Source organism: Lissotriton helveticus, chromosome 1_1 (genome assembly GCF_964261635.1).
Source record: "Lissotriton helveticus chromosome 1_1, aLisHel1.1, whole genome shotgun sequence".
Taxonomy (NCBI): Eukaryota; Metazoa; Chordata; class Amphibia; order Caudata; family Salamandridae; genus Lissotriton; species Lissotriton helveticus.
The window spans coordinates 216,476,732-216,502,248 of NC_136057.1; the positions used below are offsets into that span (position 1 = coordinate 216,476,732).

The following is a 25,517-nucleotide window of genomic DNA, read 5'->3' on the forward strand; positions in this document are numbered from 1 at the left end:
CTGAAATTTCAAATGCTTAACACCTTCAATGCTACAGGAGATTTTCCTCCTGTGCTGAATGATCTGTAAATCCATTGTTCATGACGAGCTCAGCTCGTCATAAGCACACGACAAGTGTACTGCACGACGAGCTGAGCTCGTCATGAGCATGGAAGGGGTTAAAACATCAATTTGTTATTAAACTCTACAAATTTGATTGCTAATATATGTAACCATATTAATACACAGAGTGTAGGTCAGTGTACGTCCACATTTGTTTAGCTGATTTTAAGACAGAGTATAGCAGAGCCTGGATAGCTCAGTCGGTAGAGCATCAGACTTTTAATCTGAGGGTCCAGGGTTCAAGTCCCTGTTCAGGCGGTTGCTTCCTTTAAAGAAAAATTACTCTAATTGTATGCTCTTTTTGTGTTCCCCTGCATGACGAATAAGATATTCCATTACTAAAATTGCAAAAACGTCTTTCATGGAGTTGTGAAATGCACATCTGCCTCATATATCATGTGCCATTTGACTAAACTTAAGTCGTACGTAGATTTACCTAAGGTATCATGTAACTTGAGACGGTGAATATAATTTCCCCAATTCAATATTCAAAATAAATCCATGGTTATAGTATCAAATGAACTTTATAAAGCTGATCAACATTATTTCATTTCAGAATATCTCTGCACCTCATGAGAGTGTATTGGCTCTGTGGCGCAATGGATAGCGCATTGGACTTCTAGGTGAATGTAAAAAAGATATTCAAAGGTTGTGGGTTCGAATCCCACCAGAGTCACTTTTATCCCTATTTATTTCATAACTGTTTAAAAGAGTAATAAACAGTGCATGCATGCTTCTGCTTCACCAAAAAGGGCAGTGAAAGGAAGTCTATTTTAAATAGATACTATTCAAGTTACGCAATCTTTGCAGAAGAGGAAATTGGCAGCTGTACTTATGAAAATGTAATTTACTCAGAAGTAAGATTTTGGGCCCTTCCTTAATTTTACAATGTCAATAAAAACATATGAATTCTAAGTCAGCAAAAAAAATGAGATAGTAGCAATTTCAGGACTTACAATAAGGTTAAATTTACTGAAGAGATTTCAAATGCTTGAAGTACCAATTCATTATTATATTCCGCGTATTCAGTACTTAATACCGGCAACCATCTTAAGAAACGTAGTGATAGTTGGGACACTTCCAAATGTTGATAAGGTCATTTTGTGGAGCGCCCTCTCCAAGCCTGGATAGCTCAGTCGGGTGAGCATCAGACTTTTAATCTGAGGGCCCAGGGTTCAAGTCCCTGTTCAGGCGGCTTGGTTAAAGAAAAGGTATATCAATTGCATACTCTTTTCAGGATCCAATGAATGGGGAGTCCTATTAGAGATGTTTCAAAAAAGTCTTAATCAAGTCATTACATACCCATCTGTCTTCTACATTCTTTGACAAGGGTTAAGAAGACTTACCCAAACTGTATCATGTAGTTTGTTGATTATCTTTTACCCAATTCAATGTTCAAAATGTAAGGTAGTGTCCGATTAACTTGATAAAGTTGGTCAACAGCTGATAGGTCATCTTTTTATTTGTGAATCTCTGATCACCCTGTTGAATCAGGTCGGATCTCTAGTGCAATGGATAGCGGCTTGGAGTCCTAGACGAATGTAGCAAAAGCATTCAAAGGCTTTGTGTTCAAACACCAGCTGGGTCAATTTTATCCCTCCTCTTATTTTATAACTAATTGAAACAGTAACAAGCAATGCCTGCGTCTGCATCACCAGAAACATTTACCAAAATGGCAGTGAAAGAAAGTCTACTTAAACAGAGACTGTTTGCTTTGAAAACATTGCATAATCTATGCCCAAGAGGAAATTCCCAAAGATACTGCTGAAAATGTAATTTAGTAGGTAGTAATAGTATTTGGCACTTTATTGATTTCACAATGTCATTTTAGACACATGATTTCGAAGTCAGCCGAAAATGAGATAGTACAAATTTCAGGATTTAAAATGGATTACGTGTGCTGCTGAAATTTCAAATGCTTAACACCTTCAATGCTACAGGAGATTTTCCTCCTGTGCTGAATGATCTGTAAATCCATTGTTCATGACGAGCTCAGCTCGTCATAAGCACACGACAAGTGTACTGCACGACGAGCTGAGCTCATCATGAGCATGGAAGGGGTTAAAACATCAATTTGTTATTAAACTCTACAAATTTGATTGCTAATATATGTAACCATATTAATACACAGAGTGTAGGTCAGTGTACGTCCACATTTGTTTAGCTGATTTTAAGACAGAGTATAGCAGAGCCTGGATAGCTCAGTCGGTAGAGCATCAGACTTTTAATCTGAGGGTACAGGGTTCAAGTCCCTGTTCAGGCGGTTGCTTCCTTTAAAGAAAAATTACTCTAATTGGATGCTCTTTTTGTGTTCCCCTGCATGACGAATACGATATTCCATTACTAAAATTGCAAAAACGTCTTTCATGGAGTTGTGAAATGCACATCTGCCTCATATATCATGTGCCATTTGACTAAACTTAAGTCGTACGTAGATTTACCTAAGGTATCATGTAACTTGAGACGGTGAATATAATTTCCCCAATTCAATATTCAAAATAAATCCATGGTTATAGTATCAAATGAACTTTATAAAGCTGATCAACATTATTTCATTTCAGAATATCTCTGCACCTCATCAGAGTGTATTGGCGCTGTGGCGCAATGGATAGCGCATTGGACTTCTAGGTGAATGTAAAAAAGATATTCAAAGGTTGTGGGTTCGAATCCCACCAGAGTCACTTTTATCCCTATTTATTTCATAACTGTTTAAAAGAGTAATAAACAGTGCATGCATGCTTCTGCTTCACCAAAAAGGGCAGTGAAAGGAAGTCTATTTTAAATAGATACTATTCAAGTTACGCAATCTTTGCAGAAGAGGAAATTGGCAGCTGTACTTATGAAAATGTAATTTACTCAGAAGTAAGATTTTGGGCCCTTCCTTAATTTTACAATGTCAATAAAAACATATGAATTCTAAGTCAGCAAAAAAAATGAGATAGTAGCAATTTCAGGACTTACAATAAGGTTACATTTACTGAAGAGATTTCAAATGCTTGAAGTACCAATTCATTATTATATTCCGCGTATTGAGTACTTAATACCGGCAACCATCTTAAGAAACGTAGTGATAGTTGGGACACTTCCAAATGTTGATAAGGTCATTTTGTGGAGCGCCCTCTCCGAGCCTGGATAGCTCAGTCGGGAGAGCATCAGACTTTTAATCTGAGGGCCCAGGGTTCAAGTCCCTGTTCAGGCGGCTTGGTTAAAGAAAAGGTATATCAATTGCATACTCTTTTCAGGATCCAATGAATGGGGAGTCCTATTAGAGATGTTTCAAAAAAGTCTTAATCAAGTCATTACATACCCATCTGTCTTCTACATTCTTTGACAAGGGTTAAGAAGACTTACCCAAACTGTATCATGTAGTTTGACATGTTGATTATCTTTTACCCAATTCAATGTTCAAAATATAAGGTAGTGTCCGATTAACTTGATAAAGTTGGTCAACAGCTGATAGGTCATCTTTTTATTTGTGAATCTCTGATCACCGTGTTGAATCAGGTCGGATCTCTAGTGCAATGGATAGCGGCTTGGAGTCCTAGACGAATGTAGCAAAAGCATTCAAAGGCTTTGTGTTCAAACACCAGCTGGGTCAATTTTATCCCTCCTCTTATTTTATAACTAATTGAAACAGTAACAAGCAATGCCTGCGTCTGCATCACCAGAAACATTTACCAACATGGCAGTGAAAGAAAGTCTACTTAAACAGAGACTGTTTGCTTTGAAAACATTGCATAATCTATGCCCAAGAGGAAATTCCCAAAGATACTGCTGAAAATGTAATTTAGTAGGTAGTAATAGTATTTGGCACTTTATTGATTTCACAATGTCATTTTAGACACATGATTTCTAAGTCAGCCGAAAATGAGATAGTACAAATTTCAGGATTTAAAATGGATTACGTGTGCTGCTGAAATTTCAAATGCTTAACACCTTCAATGCTACAGGAGATTTTCCTCCTGTGCTGAATGATCTGTAAATCCATTGTTCATGACGAGCTCAGCTCGTCATAAGCACACGACAAGTGTACTGCACGACGAGCTGAGCTCGTCATGAGCATGGAAGGGGTTAAAACATCAATTTGTTATTAAACTCTACAAATTTGATTGCTAATATATGTAACCATATTAATACACAGAGTGTAGGTCAGTGTACGTCCACATTTGTTTAGCTGATTTTAAGACAGAGTATAGCAGAGCCTGGATAGCTCAGTCGGTAGAGCATCAGACTTTTAATCTGAGGGTCCAGGGTTCAAGTCCCTGTTCAGGCGGTTGCTTCCTTTAAAGAAAAATTACTCTAATTGTATGCTCTTTTTGTGTTCCCCTGCATGACGAATAAGATATTCCATTACTAAAATTGCAAAAACGTCTTTCATGGAGTTGTGAAATGCACATCTGCCTCATATATCATGTGCCATTTGACTAAACTTAAGTCGTACGTAGATTTACCTAAGGTATCATGTAACTTGAGACGGTGAATATAATTTCCCCAATTCAATATTCAAAATAAATCCATGGTTATAGTATCAAATGAACTTTATAAAGCTGATCAACATTATTTCATTTCAGAATATCTCTGCACCTCATCAGAGTGTATTGGCTCTGTGGCGCAATGGATAGCGCATTGGACTTCTAGGTGAATGTAAAAAAGATATTCAAAGGTTGTGGGTTCGAATCCCACCAGAGTCACTTTTATCCCTATTTATTTCATAACTGTTTAAAAGAGTAATAAACAGTGCATGCATGCTTCTGCTTCACCAAAAAGGGCAGTGAAAGGAAGTCTATTTTAAATAGATACTATTCAAGTTACGCAATCTTTGCAGAAGAGGAAATTGGCAGCTGTACTTATGAAAATGTAATTTACTCAGAAGTAAGATTTTGGGCCCTTCCTTAATTTTACAATGTCAATAAAAACATATGAATTCTAAGTCAGCAAAAAAAATGAGATAGTAGCAATTTCAGGACTTACAATAAGGTTAAATTTACTGAAGAGATTTCAAATGCTTGAAGTACCAATTCATTATTATATTCCGCGTATTCAGTACTTAATACCGGCAACCATCTTAAGAAACGTAGTGATAGTTGGGACACTTCCAAATGTTGATAAGGTCATTTTGTGGAGAGCCCTCTCCAAGCCTGGATAGCTCAGTCGGGTGAGCATCAGACTTTTAATCTGAGGGCCCAGGGTTCAAGTCCCTGTTCAGGCGGCTTGGTTAAAGAAAAGGTATATCAATTGCATACTCTTTTCAGGATCCAATGAATGGGGAGTCCTATTAGAGATGTTTCAAAAAAGTCTTAATCAAGTCATTACATACCCATCTGTCTTCTACATTCTTTGACAAGGGTTAAGAAGACTTACCCAAACTGTATCATGTAGTTTGTTGATTATCTTTTACCCAATTCAATGTTCAAAATGTAAGGTAGTGTCCGATTAACTTGATAAAGTTGGTCAACAGCTGATAGGTCATCTTTTTATTTGTGAATCTCTGATCACCCTGTTGAATCAGGTCGGATCTCTAGTGCAATGGATAGCGGCTTGGAGTCCTAGACGAATGTAGCAAAAGCATTCAAAGGCTTTGTGTTCAAACACCAGCTGGGTCAATTTTATCCCTCCTCTTATTTTATAACTAATTGAAACAGTAACAAGCAATGCCTGCGTCTGCATCACCAGAAACATTTACCAAAATGGCAGTGAAAGAAAGTCTACTTAAACAGAGACTGTTTGCTTTGAAAACATTGCATAATCTATGCCCAAGAGGAAATTCCCAAAGATACTGCTGAAAATGTAATTTAGTAGGTAGTAATAGTATTTGGCACTTTATTGATTTCACAATGTCATTTTAGACACATGATTTCGAAGTCAGCCGAAAATGAGATAGTACAAATTTCAGGATTTAAAATGGATTACGTTTGCTGCTGAAATTTCAAATGCTTAACACCTTCAATGCTACAGGAGATTTTCCTCCTGTGCTGAATGATCTGTAAATCCATTGTTCATGACGAGCTCAGCTCGTCATAAGCACACGACAAGTGTACTGCACGACGAGCTGAGCTCGTCATGAGCATGGAAGGGGTTAAAACATCAATTTGTTATTAAACTCTACAAATTTGATTGCTAATATATGTAACCATATTAATACACACAGTGTAGGTCAGTGTACGTCCACATTTGTTTAGCTGATTTTAAGACAGAGTATAGCAGAGCCTGGATAGCTCAGTCGGTAGATCATCAGACTTTTAATCTGAGGGTACAGGGTTCAAGTCCCTGTTCAGGCGGTTGCTTCCTTTAAAGAAAAATTACTCTAATTGGATGCTCTTTTTGTGTTCCCCTGCATGACGAATACGATATTCCATTACTAAAATTGCAAAAACGTCTTTCATGGAGTTGTGAAATGCACATCTGCCTCATATATCATGTGCCATTTGACTAAACTTAAGTCGTACGTAGATTTACCTAAGGTATCATGTAACTTGAGACGGTGAATATAATTTCCCCAATTCAATATTCAAAATAAATCCATGGTTATAGTATCAAATGAACTTTATAAAGCTGATCAACATTATTTCATTTCAGAATATCTCTGCACCTCATCAGAGTGTATTGGCGCTGTGGCGCAATGGATAGCGCATTGGACTTCTAGGTGAATGTAAAAAAGATATTCAAAGGTTGTGGGTTCGAATCCCACCAGAGTCACTTTTATCCCTATTTATTTCATAACTGTTTAAAAGAGTAATAAACAGTGCATGCATGCTTCTGCTTCACCAAAAAGGGCAGTGAAAGGAAGTCTATTTTAAATAGATACTATTCAAGTTACGCAATCTTTGCAGAAGAGGAAATTGGCAGCTGTACTTATGAAAATGTAATTTACTCAGAAGTAAGATTTTGGGCCCTTCCTTAATTTTACAATGTCAATAAAAACATATGAATTCTAAGTCAGCAAAAAAAATGAGATAGTAGCAATTTCAGGACTTACAATAAGGTTAAATTTACTGAAGAGATTTCAAATGCTTGAAGTACCAATTCATTATTATATTTCGCGTATTGAGTACTTAATACCGGCAACCATCTTAAGAAACGTAGTGATAGTTGGGACACTTCCAAATGTTGATAAGGTCATTTTGTGGAGCGCCCTCTCCGAGCCTGGATAGCTCAGTCGGGAGAGCATCAGACTTTTAATCTGAGGGCCCAGGGTTCAAGTCCCTGTTCAGGCGGCTTGGTTAAAGAAAAGGTATATCAATTGCATACTCTTTTCAGGATCCAATGAATGGGGAGTCCAATTAGAGATGTTTCACAAAAGTCTTAATCAAGTCAGTACATACCCATCTGTCTTCTACATTCTTTGACAAGGGTTAAGAAGACTTACCCAAACTGTATCATGTAGTTTGTTGATTATCTTTTACCAAATTCAATGTTCAAAATGTAAGGTAGTGTCCGATTAACTTGATAAAGTTGGTCAACAGCTGATAGGTCATCTTTTTATTTGTGAATCTCTGATCACCGTGTTGAATCAGGTCGGATCTCTAGTGCAATGGATAGCGGCTTGGAGTCCTAGACGAATGTAGCAAAAGCATTCAAAGGCTTTGTGTTCAAACACCAGCTGGGTCAATTTTATCCCTCCTCTTATTTTATAACTAATTGAAACAGTAACAAGCAATGCCTGCGTCTGCATCACCAGAAACATTTACCAACATGGCAGTGAAAGAAAGTCTACTTAAACAGAGACTGTTTGCTTTGAAAACATTGCATAATCTATGCCCAAGAGGAAATTCCCAAAGATACTGCTGAAAATGTAATTTAGTAGGTAGTAATAGTATTTGGCACTTTATTGATTTCACAATGTCATTTTAGACACATGATTTCTAAGTCAGCCGAAAATGAGATAGTACAAATTTCAGGATTTAAAATGGATTACGTGTGCTGCTGAAATTTCAAATGCTTAACACCTTCAATGCTACAGGAGATTTTCCTCCTGTGCTGAATGATCTGTAAATCCATTGTTCATGACGAGCTCAGCTCGTCATAAGCACACGACAAGTGTACTGCACGACGAGCTGAGCTCGTCATGAGCATGGAAGGGGTTAAAACATCAATTTGTTATTAAACTCTACAAATTTGATTGCTAATATATGTAACCATATTAATACACAGAGTGTAGGTCAGTGTACGTCCACATTTGTTTAGCTGATTTTAAGACAGAGTATAGCAGAGCCTGGATAGCTCAGTCGGTAGAGCATCAGACTTTTAATCTGAGGGTCCAGGGTTCAAGTCCCTGTTCAGGCGGTTGCTTCCTTTAAAGAAAAATTACTCTAATTGTATGCTCTTTTTGTGTTCCCCTGCATGACGAATAAGATATTCCATTACTAAAATTGCAAAAACGTCTTTCATGGAGTTGTGAAATGCACATCTGCCTCATATATCATGTGCCATTTGACTAAACTTAAGTCGTACGTAGATTTACCTAAGGTATCATGTAACTTGAGACGGTGAATATAATTTCCCCAATTCAATATTCAAAATAAATCCATGGTTATAGTATCAAATGAACTTTATAAAGCTGATCAACATTATTTCATTTCAGAATATCTCTGCACCTCATCAGAGTGTATTGGCTCTGTGGCGCAATGGATAGCGCATTGGACTTCTAGGTGAATGTAAAAAAGATATTCAAAGGTTGTGGGTTCGAATCCCACCGGAGTCACTTTTATCCCTATTTATTTCATAACTGTTTAAAAGAGTAATAAACAGTGCATGCATGCTTCTGCTTCACCAAAAAGGGCAGTGAAAGGAAGTCTATTTTAAATAGATACTATTCAAGTTACGCAATCTTTGCAGAAGAGGAAATTGGCAGCTGTACTTATGAAAATGTAATTTACTCAGAAGTAAGATTTTGGGCCCTTCCTTAATTTTACAATGTCAATAAAAACATATGAATTCTAAGTCAGCAAAAAAAATGAGATAGTAGCAATTTCAGGACTTACAATAAGGTTAAATTTACTGAAGAGATTTCAAATGCTTGAAGTACCAATTCATTATTATATTCCGCGTATTCAGTACTTAATACCGGCAACCATCTTAAGAAACGTAGTGATAGTTGGGACACTTCCAAATGTTGATAAGGTCATTTTGTGGAGCGCCCTCTCCAAGCCTGGATAGCTCAGTCAGGTGAGCATCAGACTTTTAATCTGAGGGCCCAGGGTTCAAGTCCCTGTTCAGGCGGCTTGGTTAAAGAAAAGGTATATCAATTGCATACTCTTTTCAGGATCCAATGAATGGGGAGTCCTATTAGAGATGTTTCAAAAAAGTCTTAATCAAGTCATTACATACCCATCTGTCTTCTACATTCTTTGACAAGGGTTAAGAAGACTTACCCAAACTGTATCATGTAGTTTGTTGATTATCTTTTACCCAATTCAATGTTCAAAATGTAAGGTAGTGTCCGATTAACTTGATAAAGTTGGTCAACAGCTGATAGGTCATCTTTTTATTTGTGAATCTCTGATCACCCTGTTGAATCAGGTCGGATCTCTAGTGCAATGGATAGCGGCTTGGAGTCCTAGACGAATGTAGCAAAAGCATTCAAAGGCTTTGTGTTCAAACACCAGCTGGGTCAATTTTATCCCTCCTCTTATTTTATAACTAATTGAAACAGTAACAAGCAATGCCTGCGTCTGCATCACCAGAAACATTTGCCAAAATGGCAGTGAAAGAAAGTCTACTTAAACAGAGACTGTTTGCTTTGAAAACATTGCATAATCTATGCCCAAGAGGAAATTCCCAAAGATACTGCTGAAAATGTAATTTAGTAGGTAGTAATAGTATTTGGCACTTTATTGATTTCACAATGTCATTTTAGACACATGATTTCGAAGTCAGCCGAAAATGAGATAGTACAAATTTCAGGATTTAAAATGGATTACGTGTGCTGCTGAAATTTCAAATGCTTAACACCTTCAATGCTACAGGAGATTTTCCTCCTGTGCTGAATGATCTGTAAATCCATTGTTCATGACGAGCTCAGCTCGTCATAAGCACACGACAAGTGTACTGCACGACGAGCTGAGCTCGTCATGAGCATGGAAGGGGTTAAAACATCAATTTGTTATTAAACTCTACAAATTTGATTGCTAATATATGTAACCATATTAATACACACAGTGTAGGTCAGTGTACGTCCACATTTGTTTAGCTGATTTTAAGACAGAGTATAGCAGAGCCTGGATAGCTCAGTCGGTAGATCATCAGACTTTTAATCTGAGGGTACAGGGTTCAAGTCCCTGTTCAGGCGGTTGCTTCCTTTAAAGAAAAATTACTCTAATTGGATGCTCTTTTTGTGTTCCCCTGCATGACGAATACGATATTCCATTACTAAAATTGCAAAAACGTCTTTCATGGAGTTGTGAAATGCACATCTGCCTCATATATCATGTGCCATTTGACTAAACTTAAGTCGTACGTAGATTTACCTAAGGTATCATGTAACTTGAGACGGTGAATATAATTTCCCCAATTCAATATTCAAAATAAATCCATGGTTATAGTATCAAATGAACTTTATAAAGCTGATCAACATTATTTCATTTCAGAATATCTCTGCACCTCATCAGAGTGTATTGGCGCTGTGGCGCAATGGATAGCGCATTGGACTTCTAGGTGAATGTAAAAAAGATATTCAAAGGTTGTGGGTTCGAATCCCACCAGAGTCAGTTTTATCCCTATTTATTTCATAACTGTTTAAAAGAGTAATAAACAGTGCATGCATGCTTCTGCTTCACCAAAAAGGGCAGTGAAAGGAAGTCTATTTTAAATAGATACTATTCAAGTTACGCAATCTTTGCAGAAGAGGAAATTGGCAGCTGTACTTATGAAAATGTAATTTACTCAGAAGTAAGATTTTGGGCCCTTCCTTAATTTTACAATGTCAATAAAAACATATGAATTCTAAGTCAGCAAAAAAAATGAGATAGTAGCAATTTCAGGACTTACAATAAGGTTAAATTTACTGAAGAGATTTCAAATGCTTGAAGTACCAATTCATTATTATATTTCGCGTATTGAGTACTTAATACCGGCAACCATCTTAAGAAACGTAGTGATAGTTGGGACACTTCCAAATGTTGATAAGGTCATTTTGTGGAGCGCCCTCTCCGAGCCTGGATAGCTCAGTCGGGAGAGCATCAGACTTTTAATCTGAGGGCCCAGGGTTCAAGTCCCTGTTCAGGCGGCTTGGTTAAAGAAAAGGTATATCAATTGCATACTCTTTTCAGGATCCAATGAATGGGGAGTCCAATTAGAGATGTTTCACAAAAGTCTTAATCAAGTCATTACATACCCATCTGTCTTCTACATTCTTTGACAAGGGTTAAGAAGACTTACCCAAACTGTATCATGTAGTTTGTTGATTATCTTTTACCAAATTCAATGTTCAAAATGTAAGGTAGTGTCCGATTAACTTGATAAAGTTGGTCAACAGCTGATAGGTCATCTTTTTATTTGTGAATCTCTGATCACCGTGTTGAATCAGGTCGGATCTCTAGTGCAATGGATAGCGGCTTGGAGTCCTAGACGAATGTAGCAAAAGCATTCAAAGGCTTTGCGTTCAAACACCAGCTGGGTCAATTTTATCCCTCCTCCTATTTTATAACTAATTGAAACAGTAACAAGCAATGCCTGCGTCTGCATCACCAGAAACATTTACCAACATGGCAGTGAAAGAAAGTCTACTTAAACAGAGACTGTTTGCTTTGAAAACATTGCATAATCTATGCCCAAGAGGAAATTCCCAAAGATACTGCTGAAAATGTAATTTAGTAGGTAGTAATAGTATTTGGCACTTTATTGATTTCACAATGTCATTTTAGACACATGATTTCTAAGTCAGCCGAAAATGAGGTAGTACAAATTTCAGGATTTAAAATGGATTACGTGTGCTGCTGAAATTTCAAATGCTTAACACCTTCAATGCTACAGGAGATTTTCCTCCTGTGCTGAATGATCTGTAAATCCATTGTTCATGACGAGCTCAGCTCGTCATAAGCACACGACAAGTGTACTGCACGACGAGCTGAGCTCGTCATGAGCATGGAAGGGGTTAAAACATCAATTTGTTATTAAACTCTACAAATTTGATTGCTAATATATGTAACCATATTAATACACAGAGTGTAGGTCAGTGTACGTCCACATTTGTTTAGCTGATTTTAAGACAGAGTATAGCAGAGCCTGGATAGCTCAGTCGGTAGAGCATCAGACTTTTAATCTGAGGGTCCAGGGTTCAAGTCCCTGTTCAGGCGGTTGCTTACTTTAAAGAAAAATTACTCTAATTGGATGCTCTTTTTGTGTTCCCCTGCATGACGAATAAGATATTCCATTACTAAAATTGCAAAAACGTCTTTCATGGAGTTTTGAAATGCACATCTGCCTCATATATCATGTGCCATTTGACTAAACTTAAGTCGTACGTAGATTTACCTAAGGCATCATGTAACTTGAGACGGTCAATATAATTTCCCCAATTCAATATTCAAAATAAATCCATGGTTATAGTATCAAATGAACTTTATAAAGCTGATCAACATTATTTCATTTCAGAATATCTCTGCACCTCATCAGAGTGTATTGGCTCTGTGGCGCAATGGATAGCGCATTGGACTTCTAGGTGAATGTAAAAAAGATATTCAAAGGTTGTGGGTTCGAATCCCACCAGAGTCAGTTTTATCCCTATTTATTTCATAACTGTTTAAAAGAGTAATAAACAGTGCATGCATGCTTCTGCTTCACCAAAAAGGGCAGTGAAAGGCTTTGTGTTCAAACACCAGCTGGGTCAATTTTATCCCTCCTCTTATTTTATAACTAATTGAAACAGTAACAAGCAATGCCTGCGTCTGCATCACCAGAAACATTTACCAAAATGGCAGTGAAAGAAAGTCTACTTAAACAGAGACTGTTTGCTTTGAAAACATTGCATAATCTATGCCCAAGAGGAAATTCCCAAAGATACTGCTGAAAATGTAATTTAGTAGGTAGTAATAGTATTTGGCACTTTATTGATTTCACAATGTCATTTTAGACACATGATTTCGAAGTCAGCCGAAATGAGATAGTACAAATTTCAGGATTTAAAATGGATTACGTGTGCTGCTGAAATTTCAAATGCTTAACACCTTCAATGCTACAGGAGATTTTCCTCCTGTGCTGAATGATCTGTAAATCCATTGTTCATGACGAGCTCAGCTCGTCATAAGCACACGACAAGTGTACTGCACGACGAGCTGAGCTCGTCATGAGCATGGAAGGGGTTAAAACATCAATTTGTTATTAAACTCTACAAATTTGATTGCTAATATATGTAACCATATTAATACACAGAGTGTAGGTCAGTGTACGTCCACATTTGTTTAGCTGATTTTAAGACAGAGTATAGCAGAGCCTGGATAGCTCAGTCGGTAGAGCATCAGCCTTTTAATCTGAGGGTCCAGGGTTCAAGTCCCTGTTCAGGCGGTTGCTTCCTTTAAAGAAAAATTACTCTAATTGGATGCTCTTTTTGTGTTCCCCTGCATGACGAATAAGATATTCCATTACTAAAATTGCAAAAACGTCTTTCATGGAGTTTTGAAATGCACATCTGCCTCATATATCATGTGCCATTTGACTAAACTTAAGTCGTACGTAGATTTACCTAAGGCATCATGTAACTTGAGACGGTGAATATAATTTCCCCAATTCAATATTCAAAATAAATCCATGGTTATAGTATCAAATGAACTTTATAAAGCTGATCAACATTATTTCATTTCAGAATATCTCTGCACCTCATCAGAGTGTATTGGCTCTGTGGCGCAATGGATAGCGCATTGGACTTCTAGGTGAATGTAAAAAAGATATTCAAAGGTTGTGGGTTCGAATCCCACCAGAGTCAGTTTTATCCCTATTTATTTCATAACTGTTTAAAAGAGTAATAAACAGTGCATGCATGCTTCTGCTTCACCAAAAAGGGCAGTGAAAGGAAGTCTATTTTAAATAGATACTATTCAAGTTACGCAATCTTTGCAGAAGAGGAAATTGGCAGCTGTACTTATGAAAATGTAATTTACTCAGAAGTAAGATTTTGGGCCCTTCCTTAATTTTACAATGTCAATAAAAACATATGAATTCTAAGTCAGCAAAAAAAATGAGATAGTAGCAATTTCAGGACTTACAATAAGGTTAAATTTACTGAAGAGATTTCAAATGCTTGAAGTACCAATTCATTATTATATTCCGCGTATTCAGTACTTAATACCGGCAACCATCTTAAGAAACGTAGTGATAGTTGGGACACTTCCAAATGTTGATAAGGTCATTTTGTGGAGCGCCCTCTCCAAGCCTGGATAGCTCAGTCGGGAGAGCATCAGACTTTTAATCTGAGGGCCCAGGGTTCAAGTCCCTGTTCAGGCGGCTTGGTTAAAGAAAAGGTATATCAATTGCATACTCTTTTCAGGATCCAATGAATGGGGAGTCCTATTAGAGATGTTTCAAAAAAGTCTTAATCAAGTCATTACATACCCATCTGTCTTCTACATTCTTTGACAAGGGTTAAGAAGACTTACCCAAACTGTATCATGTAGTTTGTTGATTATCTTTTACCCAATTCAATGTTCAAAATGTAAGGTAGTGTCCGATTAACTTGATAAAGTTGGTCAACAGCTGATAGGTCATCTTTTTATTTGTGAATCTCTGATCACCCTGTTGAATCAGGTCGGATCTCTAGTGCAATGGATAGCGGCTTGGAGTCCTAGACGAATGTAGCAAAAGCATTCAAAGGCTTTGTGTTCAAACACCAGCTGGGTCAATTTTATCCCTCCTCTTATTTTATAACTAATTGAAACAGTAACAAGCAATGCCTGCGTCTGCATCACCAGAAACATTTACCAAAATGGCAGTGAAAGAAAGTCTACTTAAACAGAGACTGTTTGCTTTGAAAACATTGCATAATCTATGCCCAAGAGGAAATTCCCAAAGATACTGCTGAAAATGTAATTTAGTAGGTAGTAATAGTATTTGGCACTTTATTGATTTCACAATGTCATTTTAGACACATGATTTCGAAGTCAGCCGAAAATGAGATAGTACAAATTTCAGGATTTAAAATGGATTACGTGTGCTGCTGAAATTTCAAATGCTTAACACCTTCAATGCTACAGGAGATTTTCCTCCTGTGCTGAATGATCTGTAAATCCATTGTTCATGACGAGCTCAGCTCGTCATAAGCACACGACAAGTGTACTGCACGACGAGCTGAGCTCGTCATGAGCATGGAAGGGGTTAAAACATCAATTTGTTATTAAACTCTACAAATTTGATTGCTAATATATGTAACCATATTAATACACAGAGTGTAGGTCAGTGTACGTCCACATTTGTTTAGCTGATTTTAAGACAGAGTATAGCAGAGCCTGGATAGCTCAGTCGGTAGAGCATCAGACTTTTAATCTGAGGGTACAGGGTTCAAGTCCCTGTTCAGGCGGTTGCTTCCTTTAAAGAAAAATTACTCTAATTGGATGCTCTTTTTGTGTTCCCCTGCATGACGAATACGATATTCCATTACTAAAATTGCAAAAACGTCTTTCATGGAGTTGTGAAATGCACATCTGCCTCATATATCATGTGCCATTTGACTAAACTTAAGTCGTACGTAGATTTACCTAAGGTATCATGTAACTTGAGACGGTGAATATAATTTCCCCAATTCAATATTCAAAATAAATCCATGGTTATAGTATCAAATGAACTTTATAAAGCTGATCAACATTATTTCATTTCAGAATATCTCTGCACCTCATCAGAGTGTATTGGCTCTGTGGCGCAATGGATAGCGCATTGGACTTCTAGGTGAATGTAAAAAAGATATTCAAAGGTTGTGGGTTCGAATCCCACCAGAGTCAGTTTTATCCCTATTTATTTCATAACTGTTTAAAAGAGTAATAAACAGTGCATGCATGCTTCTGCTTCACCAAAAAGGGCAGTGAAAGGAAGTCTATTTTAAATAGATACTATTCAAGTTACGCAATCTTTGCAGAAGAGGAAATTGGCAGCTGTACTTATGAAAATGTAATTTACTCAGAAGTAAGATTTTGGGCCCTTCCTTAATTTTACAATGTCAATAAAAACATATGAATTCTAAGTCAGCAAAAAAAATGAGATAGTAGCAATTTCAGGACTTACAATAAGGTTAAATTTACTGAAGAGATTTCAAATGCTTGAAGTACCAATTCATTATTATATTCCGCGTATTCAGTACTTAATACCGGCAACCATCTTAAGAAACGTAGTGATAGTTGGGACACTTCCAAATGTTGATAAGGTCATTTTGTGGAGCGCCCTCTCCAAGCCTGGATAGCTCAGTCGGGAGAGCATCAGACTTTTAATCTGAGGGCCCAGGGTTCAAGTCCCTGTTCAGGCGGCTTGGTTAAAGAAAAGGTATATCAATTGCATACTCTTTTCAGGATCCAATGAATGGGGAGATGTTTCAAAAAAGTCTTAATCAAGTCATTACATACCCATCTGTCTTCTACATTCTTTGACAAGGGTTAAGAAGACTTACCCAAACTGTATCATGTAGTTTGTTGATTATCTTTTACCCAATTCAATGTTCAAAATGTAAGGTAGTGTCCGATTAACTTGATAAAGTTGGTCAACAGCTGATAGGTCATCTTTTTATTTGTGAATCTCTGATCACCCTGTTGAATCAGGTCGGATCTCTAGTGCAATGGATAGCGGCTTGGAGTCCTAGACGAATGTAGCAAAAGCATTCAAAGGCTTTGTGTTCAAACACCAGCTGGGTCAATTTTATCCCTCCTCTTATTTTATAACTAATTGAAACAGTAACAAGCAATGCCTGCGTCTGCATCACCAGAAACATTTACCAAAATGGCAGTGAAAGAAAGTCTACTTAAACAGAGACTGTTTGCTTTGAAAACATTGCATAATCTATGCCCAAGAGGAAATTCCCAAAGATACTGCTGAAAATGTAATTTAGTAGGTAGTAATAGTATTTGGCACTTTATTGATTTCACAATGTCATTTTAGACACATGATTTCGAAGTCAGCCTAAAATGAGATAGTACAAATTTCAGGATTTAAAATGGATTACGTGTGCTGCTGAAATTTCAAATGCTTAACACCTTCAATGCTACAGGAGATTTTCCTCCTGTGCTGAATGATCTGTAAATCCATTGTTCATGACGAGCTCAGCTCGTCATAAGCACACGACAAGTGTACTGCACGACGAGCTGAGCTCGTCATGAGCATGGAAGGGGTTAAAACATCAATTTGTTATTAAACTCTACAAATTTGATTGCTAATATATGTAACCATATTAATACACAGAGTGTAGGTCAGTGTACGTCCACATTTGTTTAGCTGATTTTAAGACAGAGTATAGCAGAGCCTGGATAGCTCAGTCGGTAGAGCATCAGACTTTTAATCTGAGAGTACAGGGTTCAAGTCCCTGTTCAGGCGGTTGCTTCCTTTAAAGAAAAATTACTCTAATTGGATGCTCTTTTTGTGTTCCCCTGCATGACAAATACGATATTCCATTACTAAAATTGCAAAAACGTCTTTCATGGAGTTGTGAAATGCACATCTGCCTCATATATCATGTGCCATTTGACTAAACTTAAGTCGTACGTAGATTTACCTAAGGCATCATGTAACTTGAGACGGTGAATATAATTTCCCCAATTCAATATTCAAAATAAATCCATGGTTATAGTATCAAATGAACTTTATAAAGCTGATCAACATTATTTCATTTCAGAATATCTCTGCACCTCATCAGAGTGTATTGGCTCTGTGGCGCAATGGATAGCGCATTGGACTTCTAGGTGAATGTAAAAAAGATATTCAAAGGTTGTGGGTTCGAATCCCACCAGAGTCACTTTTATCCCTATTTATTTCATAACTGTTTAAAAGAGTAATAAACAGTGCATGCATGCTTCTGCTTCACCAAAAAGGGCAGTGAAAGGAAGTCTATTTTAAATAGATACTATTCAAGTTACGCAATCTTTGCAGAAGAGGAAATTGGCAGCTGTACTTATGAAAATGTAATTTACTCAGAAGTAAGATTTTGGGCCCTTCCTTAATTTTACAATGTCAATAAAAACATATGAATTCTAAGTCAGCAAAAAAAATGAGATAGTAGCAATTTCAGGACTTACAATAAGGTTAAATTTACTGAAGAGATTTCAAATGCTTGAAGTACCAATTCATTATTATATTCCGCGTATTCAGTACTTAATACCGGCAACCATCTTAAGAAACGTAGTGATAGTTCGGACACTTCCAAATGTTGATAAGGTCATTTTGTGGAGCGCCCTCTCCGAGCCTGGATAGCTCAGTCGGGAGAGCATCAGACTTTTAATCTGAGGGCCCAGGGTTCAAGTCCCTATTCAGGCGGCTTGGTTAAAGAAAAGGTATATCAATTGCATACTCTTTTCAGGATCCAATGAATGGGGAGTCCTATTAGAGATGTTTCAAAAAAGTCTTAATCAAGTCATTACATACCCATCTGTCTTCTACATTCTTTGAAAGGGTTAAGAAGACTTACCCAAACTGTATCATGTAGTTTGTTGATTATCTTTTACCCAATTCAATGTTCAAAATGTAAGGTAGTGTCCGATTAACTTGATAAAGTTGGTCAACAGCTGATAGGTCATCTTTTTATTTGTGAATCTCTGATCACCGTGTTGAATCAGGTCGGATCTCTAGTGCAATGGATAGCGGCTTGGAGTCCTAGACGAATGTAGCAAAAGCATTCAAAGGCTTTGTGTTCAAACACCAGCTGGGTCAATTTTATCCCTCCTCCTATTTTATAACTAATTGAAACAGTAACAAGCAATGCCTGCGTCTGCATCACCAGAAACATTTACCAAAATGGCAGTGAAAGAAAGTCTACTTAAACAGAGACTGTTTGCTTTGAAAACATTGCATAATCTATGCCCAAGAGGAAATTCCCAAAGATACTGCTGAAAATGTATGTAATTTAGTAGGTAGTAATAGTATTTGGCACTTTATTGATTTCACAATGTCATTTTAGACACATGATTTCTAAGTCAGCCGAAAATGAGATAGTACAAATTTCAGGATTTAAAATGGATTACGTGTGCTGCTGAAATTTCAAATGCTTAACACCTTCAATGCTACAGGAGATTTTCCTCCTGTGCTGAATGATCTGTAAATCCATTGTTCATGACGAGCTCAGCTCGTCATAAGCACACGACAAGTGTACTGCACGACGAGCTGAGCTCGTCATGAGCATGGAAGGTGTTAAAACATCAATTTGTTATTAAACTCTACAAATTTGATTGCTAATATATGTAACCATATTAATACATAGAGTGTAGGTCAGTGTACGTCCACATTTGTTTAGCTGATTTTAAGACAGAGTATAGCAGAGCCTGGATAGCTCAGTCGGTGGAGCATCAGACTTTTAATCTGAGGGTCCAGGGTTCAAGTCCCTGTTCAGGCGGTTGCTTCCTTTAAAGAAAAATTACTCTAATTGGATGCTCTTTTTGTGTTCCCGTGCATGACGAATAAGATATTCCATTACTAAAATTGCAAAAACGTCTTTCATGGAGTTGTGAAATGCACATCTGCCTCATATATCATGTGCCATTTGACTAAACTTAAGTCGTACGTAGACTTACCTAAGGTATCATGTAACTTGAGACGGTGAATATAATTTCCCCAATTCAATATTCAAAATAAATCCATGGTTATAGTATCAAATGAACTTTATAAAGCTGATCAACATTATTTCATTTCAGAATATCTCTGCACCTAATCAGAGCGTATTGGCTCTGTGGCGCAATGGCTAGCGCATTGGACTTCTAGGTGAATGTAAAAAAGATATTCAAAGGTTGTGGGTTCGAATCCCACCAGAGTCAGTTTTATCCCTATATATTTCATAACTGTTTAAAAGAGTAATAAACAGTGCATGCATGCTTCTGCTTCACCAAAAAGGGCAGTGAAAGGAAGTCTATTTTAAATAGATACTATTCAAGTTACGCAATCTTTGCAGAAGAGGAAATTGGCACCTGTACTTATGAAAATGTAATTTACTCAGAAGTAAGATTTTGGGCCCTTCCTTAATTTTACAATGTCAATAAAAACATATGAATTCTAAGTCAGCAAAAAAAATGAGATAGTAGCAATTTCAGGACTTACAATAAGGTTAAATTTACTGAAGAGATTTCAAATGCTTGAAGTACCAATTCATTATTATATTCCGCGTATTCAGTACTTAATACCGGCAACCATCTTAAGAAACGTAGTGATAGTTGGGACACTTCCAAATGTTGATAAGGTCATTTTGTGGAGAGACCTCTCCGAGCCTGGATAGCTCAGTCGGGAGAGCATCAGACTTTTAATCTGAGGGCCCAGGGTTCAAGTCCCTGTTCAGGCGGCTTGGTTAAAGAAAAGGTATATCAATTGCGTACTCTTTTCAGGATCCAATGAATGGGGAGTCCTATTAGAGATGTTTCAAAAAAGTCTTAATCAAGTCATTACATATCCATCTGTCTTCTACATTCTTTGACAAGGGTTAAGAAGACTTACCCAAACTGTATCATGTAGTTTGTTGATTATCTTTTACCCAATTCAATGTTCAAAATGTAAGGTAGTGTCCGATTAACTTGATAAAGTTGGTCAACAGCTGATAGGTCATCTTTTTATTTGTGAATCTCTGATCACCGTGTTGAATCAGGTCAGATCTCTAGTGCAATGGATAGCGGCTTGGAGTCCTAGACGAATGTAGCAAAAGCATTCAAAGGCTTTGTGTTCAAACACCAGCTGGGTCAATTTTATCCCTCCTCCTATTTTATAACTAATTGAAACAGTAACAAGCAATGCCTGCGTCTGCATCACCAGAAACATTTACCAACATGGCAGTGAAAGAAAGTCTACTTAAACAGAGACTGTTTGCTTTGAAAACATTGCATAATCTATGCCCAAGAGGAAATTCCCAAAGATACTGCTGAAAATGTAATTTAGTAGGTAGTAATAGTATTTGGCACTTTATTGATTTCACAATGTCATTTTAGACACATGATTTCTAAGTCAGCCGAAAATGACATAGTACAAATTTCAGGATTTAAAATGGATTACGTGTGCTGCTGAAATTTCAAATGCTTAACACCTTCAATGCTACAGGAGATTTTCCTCCTGTGCTGAATGATCTGTAAATCCATTGTTCATGACGAGCTCAGCTCGTCATAAGCACACGACAAGTGTACTGCACGACGAGCTGAGCTCGTCATGAGCATGGAAGGGGTTAAAACATCAATTTGTTATTAAACTCTACAAATTTGATTGCTAATATATGTAACCATATTAATACACAGAGTGTAGGTCAGTGTACGTCCACATTTGTTTAGCTGATTTTAAGATAGAGTATAGCAGAGCCTGGATAGCTCAGTCGGTAGAGCATCAGACTTTTAATCTGAGGGTCCAGGGTTCAAGTCCCTGTTCAGGCGGTTGCTTCCCTTAAAGAAAAATTACTCTAATTGGATGCTCTTTTTGTGTTCCCCTGCATGACGAATACGATATTCCATTACTAAAATTGCAAAAACGTATTTCATGGAGTTGTGAAATGCACATCTGCCTCATATATCATGTGCCATTTGACTAAACTTAAGTCGTACGTAGATTTACCTAAGGTATCATGTAACTTGAGACGGTGAATATAATTTCCCCAATTCAATATTCAAAATAAATCCATGGTTATAGTATCAAATGAACTTTATAAAGCTGATCAACATTATTTCATTTCAGAATATCTCTGCACCTCATCAGAGTGTATTGGCTCTGTGGCGCAATGAATAGCGCATTGGACTTCTAGGTGAATGTAAAAAAGATATTCAAAGGTTGTGGGTTCGAATCCCACCAGAGTCACTTTGATCCCTATTTATTTCATAACTGTTTAAAAGAGTAATAAACAGTGCATGCATGCTTCTGCTTCACCAAAAAGGGCAGTGAAAGGAAGTCTATTTTAAATAGATACTATTCAAGTTACGCAATCTTTGCAGAAGAGGAAATTGGCAGCTGTACTTATGAAAATGTAATTTGCTCAGAAGTAAGATTTTGGGCCCTTCCTTAATTTTACAATGTCAATAAAAACATATGAATTCTAAGTCAGCAAAAAAAATGAGATAGTAGCAATTTCAGGACTTACAATAAGGTTAAATTTACTGAAGAGATTTCAAATGCTTGAAGTACCAATTCATTATTATATTCCGCGTATTGAGTACCTAATACCGGCAACCATCTTAAGAAACGGAGTGATAGTTGGGACACTTCCAAATGTTGATAAGGTCATTTTGTGGAGCGCCCTCTCCGAGCCTGGATAGCTCAGTCGGGAGAGCATCAGACTTTTAATCTGAGGGCCCAGGGTTCAAGTCCCTGTTCAGGCGGCTTGGTTAAAGAAAAGGTATATCAATTGCATACACTTTTCAGGATCCAATGAATGGGGAGTCCTATTAGAGATGTTTCAAAAACGTCTTAATCAAGTCATTACATACCCATCTGTCTTCTACATTCTTTGACAAGGGTTAAGAAGACTTACCCAAACTGTATCATGTAGTTTGACATGTTGATTATCTTTTACCCAATTCAATGTTCAAAATGTAAGGTAGTGTCCGATTAACTTGATAAAGTTGGTCAACAGCTGATAGGTCATCTTTTTATTTGTGAATCTCTGATCAGCGTGTTGAATCAGGTCGGATCTCTAGTGCAATGGATAGCGGCTTGGAGTCCTAGACGAATGTAGCAAAAGCATTCAAAGGCTTTGTGTTCAAACACCAGCTGGGTCAATTTTATCCCTCCTCTTATTTTATAACTAATTGAAACAGTAACAAGCAATGCCTGCGTCTGCATCACCAGAAACATTTACCAACATGGCAGTGAAAGAAAGTCTACTTAAACAGAGACTGTTTGCTTTGAAAACATTGCATAATCTATGCCCAAGAGGAAATTCCCAAAGATACTGCTGAAAATGTAATTTAGTAGGTAGTAATAGTATTTGGCACTTTATTGATTTCACAATGTCATTTTAGACACATGATTTCTAAGTCAGCCGAAAATGAGATAGTACAAATTTCAGGATTTAAAATGGATTACGTGTGCTGCTGAAATTTCAAATGCTTAACACCTTCAATGCTACAGGAGATTTTCCTCCTGTGCTGAATGATCTGTAAATCCATTGTTCATGACGAGCTCAGCTCGTCATAAGCACACAACAAGTGTACTGCACGACGAGCTGAGCTCGTCATGAGCATGGAAGGGGTTAAAACATCAATTTGTTATTAAACTCTACAAATTTGATTGCTAATATATGTAACCATATTAATACATAGAGTGTAGGTCAGTGTACGTCCACATTTGTTTAGCTGATTTTAAGACAGAGTATAGCAGAGCCTGGATAGCTCAGTCGGTGGAGCATCAGACTTTTAATCTGAGGGTCCAGGGTTCAAGTCCCTTTTCAGGCGGTTGCTTCCTTTAAAGAAAAATTACTCTAATTGGATGCTCTTTTTGTGTTCCCCTGCATGACGAATAAGATATTCCATTACTAAAATTGCAAAAACGTCTTTCATGGAGTTGTGAAATGCACATCTGCCTCATATATCATGTGCCATTTGACTAAACTTAAGTCGTACGTAGACTTACCTAAGGTATCATGTAACTTGAGACGGTGAATATAATTTCCCCAATTCAATATTCAAAATAAATCCATGGTTATAGTATCAAATGAACTTTATAAAGCTGATCAACATTAGGGGTGGGCGGACAACTACGCTCCGTTCGCGGAGTTTTCGAAGTTTTGGCAACTTCGCGCTTCGTCGGGAGCGCGAAGCTGTCGTCTACTTCGTCTACTTCGCCGTCGCGTAGTAGTTTTTCTTCCTCGCGCGCTCAGTAGCATTCTCGCGTGCGCGGTAAAGACTTACCGTGGTTCTGCGTTCGCTTTCTCGCTTTTCTCTCCCGTTTGCGTTCGTGACGATGTTTGGAATCCGGCCGCACAATCCAACCGGACTGTGAGAACGCGATGACGTCATTTGGACGCGCGACCACGTCATTAGGACGCGCGATCTTCTTACAGCGCTATGTTGGTAAGATCGCGTTTCCGAACACGCAGAAACTGCAATCTGGCACAGAATATCTCTCGAGCATGTTAAAAATTTCTCTAAAATGTCCATTTACCCCTCAGATTGTGATTTGGTTTATTTTTTTTGTGCTAGGAGTCTTCTTTTTGTTTCTACTGTTTATACTAAAGGAAGTGACCCTAAATCTCCAACTTCCTGTTCCTGTTCACCAGGCTCCTCCCAGTGCTTTGTCCATGTGGTGTTCACTTTCTTCTGGATTTGGAGCTGGAAGGATTACTCTTTGTGTCTGCTGCATCATAGCATTTAATTGGATTTATTGTGGAATTTGGATTTGAACTTTTCTTTCACAAGTAAGTTTGAGAATTGGTGTACTGTATAAATTTTTTTTTTAACTACAGTTATCTGTGCTTCTTAATCTTTGCTGCAACGCGACCTTACAGTTTTTGTCATCTTCGCGCGCTCAATGTGCGTGCTCGGGGGCGCGATCACGACGTTTTGTTCAGTTCGTTTTGCCGAACACGCCGAATTTGCATTCTCGCGAGCAATATCTCTCGAGTTGCCTAAAAAGCTCCCGAAAATGTAGATGCTGTTCATTTTGCTAATAGAAACTCCTCATGTTGTCATTTGCTCGTAGTTTGCTCGTACTTTTTGGAGCATGGACCACTCACTGTTTCTGTCCTCTATGCACCTTGTTGTTTGAGGGTGGCCTGACCATGGGGGCGGCTTAGTGGCGGCCTTGTTGTCAAGCCAAGCATTGTCCTTTTGCCATAGGAATGTATTGTCTATTTGTCTGTCTTCTCTTTCTTTTCCTGTTTTTGGGGGTGGCACTGGCCCGGCCATGTGGGGGCGGCCATTTTGTGTGACCTTCCATCCTGTTTGCCGCAGGCCTCCACAGTTGTGTTATTTTTTTCTGCCAGTAGGCCTAGAGTCCCAGACATAGTCAGCTGGGATGCTTGATGTAGCGGTTGCCATTTTGTCTGTTGAATTTAACATCATTTAGGCCATATAAGGAGGGATATCGGCCTGGTTGAGTTTATTTTTTTGGGCCTTTGCCCTTTACCCATGTACCTGGGATGAGTGCCCATGTGGACCTGTTGTGGTAGTAGTAGTAGTAGTGTGCCGTTTTGTATTATAGAAATTGGCCTGTGTCTTGCCATTGTTCCTGTTGGCTTACTACTGTTCACATCCCCATTGCTATCTGCTGCAGGTCACTGATGCTGCATCCATGATGCACAAATTATGGATAAACAAGTTCCACTTCCACTACATTTGCATTTTAAT

General features: G+C 37.8%; 14 non-coding genes across 14 annotated transcripts; all 14 read left to right on the plus strand.

The window, feature by feature from the left end:
- The first annotated feature begins 287 nt into the window (after nt 1–287).
- Nucleotides 288–360, plus strand: TRNAK-UUU (transfer RNA lysine (anticodon UUU)). Its single transcript has one exon. It is a non-coding gene; the product is annotated as a tRNA-Lys (tRNA).
- Nucleotides 361–687: 327 nt separating this feature from the next.
- TRNAR-UCU (transfer RNA arginine (anticodon UCU)) lies at nt 688–778 on the plus strand. Its single transcript is given in 2 exon segments — nt 688–724; nt 743–778. It is a non-coding gene; the product is annotated as a tRNA-Arg (tRNA).
- A 3,524-nt stretch (nt 779–4,302) lies between these two features.
- Nucleotides 4,303–4,375, plus strand: TRNAK-UUU (transfer RNA lysine (anticodon UUU)). Its single transcript has one exon. It is a non-coding gene; the product is annotated as a tRNA-Lys (tRNA).
- Nucleotides 4,376–4,702: 327 nt separating this feature from the next.
- On the plus strand, nt 4,703–4,793 carry TRNAR-UCU (transfer RNA arginine (anticodon UCU)). Its single transcript is given in 2 exon segments — nt 4,703–4,739; nt 4,758–4,793. It is a non-coding gene; the product is annotated as a tRNA-Arg (tRNA).
- A 3,519-nt stretch (nt 4,794–8,312) lies between these two features.
- TRNAK-UUU (transfer RNA lysine (anticodon UUU)) lies at nt 8,313–8,385 on the plus strand. Its single transcript has one exon. It is a non-coding gene; the product is annotated as a tRNA-Lys (tRNA).
- A 327-nt stretch (nt 8,386–8,712) lies between these two features.
- TRNAR-UCU (transfer RNA arginine (anticodon UCU)) lies at nt 8,713–8,803 on the plus strand. Its single transcript is given in 2 exon segments — nt 8,713–8,749; nt 8,768–8,803. It is a non-coding gene; the product is annotated as a tRNA-Arg (tRNA).
- A 3,519-nt stretch (nt 8,804–12,322) lies between these two features.
- Nucleotides 12,323–12,395, plus strand: TRNAK-UUU (transfer RNA lysine (anticodon UUU)). Its single transcript has one exon. It is a non-coding gene; the product is annotated as a tRNA-Lys (tRNA).
- A 327-nt stretch (nt 12,396–12,722) lies between these two features.
- TRNAR-UCU (transfer RNA arginine (anticodon UCU)) lies at nt 12,723–12,813 on the plus strand. The gene is given in 2 exon segments: nt 12,723–12,759; nt 12,778–12,813. It is a non-coding gene; the product is annotated as a tRNA-Arg (tRNA).
- A 1,116-nt stretch (nt 12,814–13,929) lies between these two features.
- On the plus strand, nt 13,930–14,020 carry TRNAR-UCU (transfer RNA arginine (anticodon UCU)). Its single transcript is given in 2 exon segments — nt 13,930–13,966; nt 13,985–14,020. It is a non-coding gene; the product is annotated as a tRNA-Arg (tRNA).
- Nucleotides 14,021–15,934: 1,914 nt separating this feature from the next.
- Nucleotides 15,935–16,025, plus strand: TRNAR-UCU (transfer RNA arginine (anticodon UCU)). Its single transcript is given in 2 exon segments — nt 15,935–15,971; nt 15,990–16,025. It is a non-coding gene; the product is annotated as a tRNA-Arg (tRNA).
- A 1,903-nt stretch (nt 16,026–17,928) lies between these two features.
- Nucleotides 17,929–18,019, plus strand: TRNAR-UCU (transfer RNA arginine (anticodon UCU)). The gene is given in 2 exon segments: nt 17,929–17,965; nt 17,984–18,019. It is a non-coding gene; the product is annotated as a tRNA-Arg (tRNA).
- A 1,917-nt stretch (nt 18,020–19,936) lies between these two features.
- Nucleotides 19,937–20,027, plus strand: TRNAR-UCU (transfer RNA arginine (anticodon UCU)). The gene is given in 2 exon segments: nt 19,937–19,973; nt 19,992–20,027. It is a non-coding gene; the product is annotated as a tRNA-Arg (tRNA).
- A 1,514-nt stretch (nt 20,028–21,541) lies between these two features.
- On the plus strand, nt 21,542–21,614 carry TRNAK-UUU (transfer RNA lysine (anticodon UUU)). The gene has a single exon. It is a non-coding gene; the product is annotated as a tRNA-Lys (tRNA).
- Nucleotides 21,615–21,941: 327 nt separating this feature from the next.
- On the plus strand, nt 21,942–22,032 carry TRNAR-UCU (transfer RNA arginine (anticodon UCU)). Its single transcript is given in 2 exon segments — nt 21,942–21,978; nt 21,997–22,032. It is a non-coding gene; the product is annotated as a tRNA-Arg (tRNA).
- Nucleotides 22,033–25,517: the final 3,485 nt, after the last annotated feature.